We start from the raw sequence: 7,256 nt of genomic DNA, 5'->3' as shown, positions 1-7,256 counted from the left end.
CTGCTTCTGGCCACCATCCTTTTTCCTTCTGGGCTCCAAGGGTTGTCACTATTGGTGAATTGAGAGCAAACACATTGCATTAGAATTTAGCTACAGTTTTTGATAGTAGTGGTGACATAGTCTTTTCTATATGTTCCTTTCTCTAACAATCTTCCTGTCAAATATTTTGTATGAGTTTGAGGAGTTTGGCTTTGGCAAGTCAAGAAGAATTACAGAAAGAGGCACTGAGCTGCCTTGTAGGGGTATTCATCCACTCCAGTTTTATGACCATGGGAGTGCTGATACCTTCTCTCCTGATTTGTCTGTGTACTTACTGATGACACCCAAGTGTGGCCTTTTTTTGGTAAAGAGTAAACAACAGTTCTCCCTGTCTCCTTGTCACTTGCAGCAGCCRGCAACTCTTCTCTTCTTTTAATAAATTGTAAAAAAGGATTTTTTTCTGTATTGCTAGTTTTTTTTTAAAAAAGACAAATTTTTCATAAAATTGTCATGATGAAAGATGAAATAATTATTACTGTTTTGAAGTGTGCGAAGTAGCAATATGGGACGGCATCTTTCTTTGCACACATAATTCTGTTCTAATGAACCCATGTAATGTATAGTTTATTTCATTAGTTAAAGACTTTTTTCCCAGATTTCTACCAGGGCGAAAAAGGTTATTTGGAGTAGTTAGTTCACATGAGCAATTTTTTTTCAAATTTTTACTCTTTTGCAAACCAAGATGTTGAGCAAAGTGCCCAGGGTAAGTGGAATGAGTCTCCTGTAACAAATTACATGAGCAGCACCTGCAGCAGTAAACACTGGTGTGTGCATGTAAAGAAACCCCAGACCTGCTTGTGAATGTGTGTAGAACCAGCCCTGAAATTGGCATCTTTTAAACATGTCAAACCCCGCCATTTGTGTACTTATATTGACATAAACTCACTTCATCTTTCTCTAAAAGTGTAGTTTTAAACTGACAYGCAATCAGCAAAGATAATTATTTGAAAGCACCTTTGCTTTGGAACAGCTGCAAGTGTGGCAGCTTTCTTTTTTATGCAGCAGYTTATTTTGATTGAACAAAGGAAATGTAGTTTATAATTCAGAGCTAAATTCTGCTTCCAACACGGTGTACTTTAACTAATCTAGAAATATTGACATCCTGATTATTTTACTTTAAGTATATGACTTCAGTCATGACTGGAGGGAATAATCTCTAAATGAATCTGCTTGGACCTAGCAGTAGCAGTTACCAGCCTTGCATGCTTAGCTGTGCACACTTTTTCTCTTTAGCAATAGGTGTGGTTTTGGCTCAGCTAAAAGAGAAAATCTTGAATTTCTGTTTTTTTTTTTCTTCATCAAATACTGTTATTGGAGAAAGCAAATGCTACATTTTAAAATATAATTCCTTTGCCTAATGGTCTTCATTCATCTTTATATTTCTTCTAGGCAAASTGGATGAAAATCAAGAGAATGGGGGATAGAATAAGTGCACAAGACCCTTTACATACAGGAATAAAATAAYATATTGAAATGAATTACATCTTACAACACTGCTTATTCTTTTTTTTTTCATTTTGCATCCTCAGATTGTTTTACGAACTGGTAAAATGTAATTTGTTGAAAGTCTGAATAAAGGGATCTTCTAGAAAAGTTCTGTAAATAGCAGGTCAATTTGCAGCCTCCCCAAATATTTATCAATAGTAAAAAACTGGCCAGTGTTATTATTTGGATATGTTTTGAAGAGTTCTGACCTGACTATTGTTATCATTGTTGAGAGAGGTTTGCATGTGGAAATTATGCTTAAATTAAGGAAACCAGCCTGATCGTTTTGTGTTTAGGGCTCTCTTGGCTTTGTCTTGTCTTGTCTTTTTGCTTCAGGCTAGCTATCACTTCTTGGCACAAGAGCTGCACTTTCAGTAAGGAGCAGGGCTGATTTCAGGAAAGATTGCTTTGTTTGCATCAAGGCTTCTGCCTTGTTGCAGTGTCTCAGATCTGTGCAGCATGCTTCCACAGGCTCACTCTCCCAGCTGTTACCTTGGGCAGTGATGGAACTTGTGCAGCGGTCCCTACTCAGGGATGCACCAAAGGGAGCAATCCAGCCCTTACAAGTTCTGTGGAAAAACATTTGGTTTTGAAGTATTTTCTAAGGTGTCTGTTCATCGCTTCATGCTGGGGGCTTATGTTGAAGGTGTGTGTTTCTTTGGAGGGGGTTCAATTGTAATTTTTGCGGGGGTTGGGGATGTGTGGGGTTTTTGGTTCTTGGAGGAGGAGTTTTGGTTAGTTTTGCTTGTTTTGTTTGGGGATCTTTAAAAAATATATATTTTTTTATTTTTTACTTTAGCAGTGTGTTACATGCAGTCTCCAGACTCCTTTCTCCTTCCATGCAGATAGTAGTGCAGTGAAGCAGATAGTGACTTTAAGAACTTGTGATGAGGTTTCTATCTACTGCCTTGGTTCTCTTGTCTGTTAGGGTCCCTGAAGACTCTCAGCTGTTGCAAGTAAGCTTCTCCTCACAGTTCCCTGCAATAATATATTTAAATTAATACATCTGAATCAGTAATAAACTTAAATTAATTAGTGCAATACATTTAAACAGCTAGAAGTTGATGTGGAGAGAAATTAGGACTGTTTTTCTCTGAGATATATTGTCATAAGTGCATTCACACCCTTCTTTGTTTCTCCTTTTTCCTTGTTTTTGGATATTCTGATCGAGAGAAAGGGGGGTGTTGCCTGCCTCAATTTTTGTCGTGTGAGATGCATGCATTGAGAGGAAGAGTTCAGCTTGTAAGGAAAAGACTTCTTGGCCCCAAAATTGTTCCACAGTGTGACTATAGCCTGTAAATAATTGTGTCAGAGACCGCCTATGGCATGTAAGTAGTTTGTTGTGGAAGAGGATGCTGTTTGGATTTAGAGGCCAAAGAAAGGTGGTGTTGGGAAGGAATCTTTGTTTCTGCTGCTGAGTTCTGTTCATTACTGATGGGAGAAGATCTGTTAACGTTTACACCTTAGTCCTTGCTAATATCACTTTTAGTCCCATGAAAGTCAGTATCCTTTTCGTAATGGAAACCAAGGCAATGGATGGGAAACCACATACCTATGTATTTGTTCAATATTTGGATGAAGATACCAGTCCTTTTCTTTCTTTCTGGAGAAACAGGATTATCTTTTTATTGTATTCTATTTTTCTTTTGAAATTTGTCTGGGGTATGGATGCCTGGTTACATAAAGACCAGGCCTCCATTTGCAGCTAGGGAGACTGAGAAAGCCRTGATTTCATACAAATATTTCCTTTTATTCTTGTTTAATTCCTTTCCATTGTATTAACACATTTTGAGTATTTCTGAGACTTTTAAAACTCAAACTCAAACAAATAAAACTTTGCTGCTTTGTGATTTTTTTTGGTTGTTTTTTTTTTGTTTTTTTTTTTTTTTTTTTTTTTTTTTTTTTTTTTTTTTTTTTTTTTTGTTTTTTTTGTTTTTTTTTTTTTTAACATGAAAGTACCACATTACTAGGTGTTGGGATACTTGCTGCTGTACTGTGTGCAGGAAAAACAGCCTTTAGAGTCTATAATGTGGTATCAGACTTCATTTTGCTTCCTAAATACACACAAATGTAATCTCACAGAAATATGAATTAGAAGTAACTGTTAGTAATGTGTTTGTATGATCTGTGAGTTAGGAATAGGAACGCTATAACCCACATAAACTGGTTGAATTTGTGTAAGAATAGTGTGTAAGACATTTAAMTATCAACCTTGCAGAACATGGACTGGCAAACATGGAACAAGCACTTTATGCGCTATATACAGAATTTCTATGAACAGATACCACCTGTTGTGAGCCACAAACAATTTGTAGGACCAGATTCATACKGGTGCATGKCATCATAAGATAGTACTTAGGAATRTAACAATATGAATTTAACTGTCTAGAAACTTCACCCCCTTTTTTCAGTAACTTAAGAAAATTTAACAGAGAATTGACTATTAAATGTACTGCTAAAATGTATTATGTCTTTGATCTATTTATTTTAGTTTATATCAATGAGGATTAGAAGTGTCTAGGTCTAAGCTGGGAGGTAACTAAAGGCAGTGTGAATATAAGGTGATAAGAGAAAGCGGTTTGTCTTATGAAGGCTGGTGCCAGTAAAGTTGGGGACCAGTGTTTGCTATCCATTCTGCCTTCTGAGTGTAGCTTTTAAAACACACTGCTGTTACTGTGGAGTATCTTCATTAACAGCCCATTGTTTTATGCATTTAGGATGTTTATTTTACACAAATAGAACATTTCCACCTTATTAAACTGCACACTACAATTCAGTGAGATCAGACATATTAGAAGTCAAAACTACTGATTTTTTTTTTTTTTTCCTGAGTTGCTTCATTATTAGCAGAGGGAAATTTCTGCCTTTATGAGCTATCTCAAGTCTCTGGTCTTCCCCCATGAAAGGCAGTGATGTCTCACATGTGCGTGTTATCAGCACGCAAGCCTGTGTGACTCAGTAAAGCTGCTGGTTTTTTGCTTTTAGATTATATGATTAGGTTGTTACTGCTTGGAATGTTTTTTAGCAATAAAACTAAAGGAACTGGGTTGAATCTAAAATTATATTGACACCATACATATTCTACTACTTATGTAAGTGTCTGGTCATTAAATGCTTCAAAAAATCAGGGAGCTGAACTTCAATTTTATTCTGATCATGAATGAATACCGTTGCATCATTGATGGGTGTCTAAATTTTACTAGAATGGGGTCTTCAAGATTTGATTCTGCAATTCACAGGCTTGTCATCAGTCTTGGCAAATGGATGGGGACTAAGCCAGTGTTAGAACCACCGACCCTCACTGCTGTAAAGCAAAAGTATCTGTCAGAGCAYTGAGGTCAATCTTGYCCTACTCCTTTCTGTRCTGTTCCATACAAACTCTACAGACMGGCAGAAAAAATTCATGCTCTAGGGCTGTTCTCTCAAAGTAGTCAGTCACATAAAGGAGCAATTCCTTTTCTACCTTGTACACACAGGATGTCAAAGCACTCTTCCGTCCCTGAGGAAGGCAGGGCAAAAGCAATGGATCCAAGTGAATGGGGAAGATAGTTTTAAATATGTTTGCTTTAAGAGGATAAAATAAAAAATGTTGGAGAGTATTCTTTTCCCCACAGGTTATACTATGAAAAAGACGGCATAATGAATATCAGTTTTTTAATCATGCTGGCTAATAGATGAATTTTCCTATGAATTGAAATTGGGTAACTGATGATAGGTTTGTGAAGTAATTAGAGGAGCAGCTGACAGCATACTTTTGAGTAGTCAAATGCTACACAGAAAGAAGGCAATGCTGTTTTGTTTTAAATTTCAAGAATTGTCTATTTTTTTTTTTCTGTGGTTTGCTCCTGTTCTTGAGTAGATTTCTTTGAATTCTCCAGGTGCTTTTTCCACATGAGTGCAAGAGGAGTAGACAGTTAAAAGAAGTGACTGCTGTGGAGGACAGCGTGACCACCATGAGAGGAAGCTGCCTCCTCACACTGCTCTTGGCAGGACTTGGGGTTTTAGGAATACTGGAGTCAACAACAACAGAAGACACCCACTGCCACAGAGCTGAGCACCCCATTATTGCATACAAAGGTAAGATGTAAATGCCAAAAAAACTTTTCCAAGTGCTGGCCAAGTATTGTGTAATCACTTGATAGAAATCTGTGCTTATAATATAGAATGGTATGGGGAAAAAAAGGTGCATTCAGTGCTGTTATATAAAAATCTGGGGTGTATTCTATGCAAATGAAATAAAACTAGGCTTTCAAATCTTGTTCAGAATTTGTAGCTGAATGTATCACTTAAAGGTGGGTGAATAGTTTTCCTTTGTGATTAAAACTAGTCTGTGCTGTTGCATGGAGATATTCCTTTCCACGTGCACGATTCTACATGTGTACATTTAATTTCATGAAGTTGTTCTCATCCCCCTCCTTCACCCTGTCTAGACTTCTTGGTGTGGCAGTCCCACCCTCAAGCTCTTTAATTGGTTTTTTTTTTTATTTAGTGCTATCTGCAAACTTTACAGACTGCATTCTATTGCCTCCCCTTCTTCCTGGTGAAGGTGTTGAACAGGATAAACCCTTGTGATATTGCACTTGTTACTGGCTCAGGTGGAGAAAGGGCTGTTAAACATTTACTCTCCAGCTGGTAACCCCTTCTGCTAAACAACAGATGCCTCTGATACCTTAGTGGTGGTATTGAGTCCCTCAGCATCCCCCAGTTTGCTGGCCCTGGGTCACCTGCCCGAGTCAGCAGCAGGCTGATATTTTTCCCTGTTCAACCTTCCATTCCTGTTGGAGCAGTAGAAGCTGTCCCTGTTGCCCCTGACATTCCATGCAAGTTGTAACCTCCCCTGTACTCTGTTTAACCTGATGTAATCCCTGCATGTCCATGTGGTCCTTCTAAATTCATCCTTGTCCCTGCTTGCTCCTGACACACGCAGCCTTTTTGAGTTGAAGCTGCACCACAAGTTCCTTGCTTCACCAAGACATACCCTTCAAACATGTGGTTGTCATTGAGTATTGGGGTGGAACACTGAGGAATGGCTGGAACAAAGTGAAGAATACTTGGAGGATGTTTTCTGTCCAAACCTGAGCAGTTAATAACTTATCTGACTTTTTTTTTGTTTATTTGAATTGGGATTTTTCCGTTAGTGTCATAACTTAGAATGAGTTCCAAATAGTTTGTAGTTATGAGGATGTAGGGATTAAGTTGTATTATATTACACCCTGCATTCCTTCTGTTTTTCTAAGAAAGCACATGTGTAAGTTTTTTGTTCCAATGAATTAGAATTTATTGAATTGTAATTGAAAAAAGATTTGTTTCCATTCTTTTCATAAACTTAGAGAAAATAATGTTGTGTTTTGCAAAAAGTATTCTGTTCTGGCATTTTAATGGTATAATGATAATAATGGTACCAGCTGTCCTGTTCTTCCATACACTGGAGAATGAACTCTACCTCAGAACACCAAACCATCAGTGTATTGTGAATGAGGGACCTTTATCACTCATTTATTAGTGGGCTAAATAGCATGAGTTATTCTGATGAAATATCTGTTTTCCTTAGCATTCATATTGTGCAAATAATTCCATTTAAAATGCTTACTTTTTTATCAGAACACGCATACACAGTATTGTAAATTAAAGTAATTGAAGTAGAATGGTTAAAATTCTGGCACTAAGCTTCTTAATTTCACAAACTAGGAGATCACTGCATGTACTTTTTGGTTTTTTTTATATGCTACTGT

General features: G+C 37.3%; 1 long non-coding RNA gene across 3 annotated transcripts in view; it reads left to right on the top strand.

Moving 5' to 3' along the window:
* The window catches only part of LOC130580827 (uncharacterized), a 96,076-nt gene extending 90,481 nt beyond the window's left edge, over positions 1-5,595 (top strand). For all 3 annotated transcript variants that reach the window (XR_008966155.1, XR_008966156.1, XR_008966157.1), the window contains exon 4: positions 5,403-5,595. This is a non-coding gene — a long non-coding RNA (uncharacterized LOC130580827). The remainder of the gene's footprint in view (positions 1-5,402) is intronic.
* The last annotated feature ends 1,661 nt before the right edge of the window (positions 5,596-7,256 follow it).

This window comes from Malurus melanocephalus, unplaced genomic scaffold (genome assembly GCF_030028575.1).
Source record: "Malurus melanocephalus ecotype Western Australia unplaced genomic scaffold, MMel_1.1 scaffold_365, whole genome shotgun sequence".
Taxonomy (NCBI): domain Eukaryota; kingdom Metazoa; phylum Chordata; class Aves; order Passeriformes; family Maluridae; genus Malurus; species Malurus melanocephalus.
This window is presented reverse-complemented; position numbering and strand designations above follow the sequence as displayed.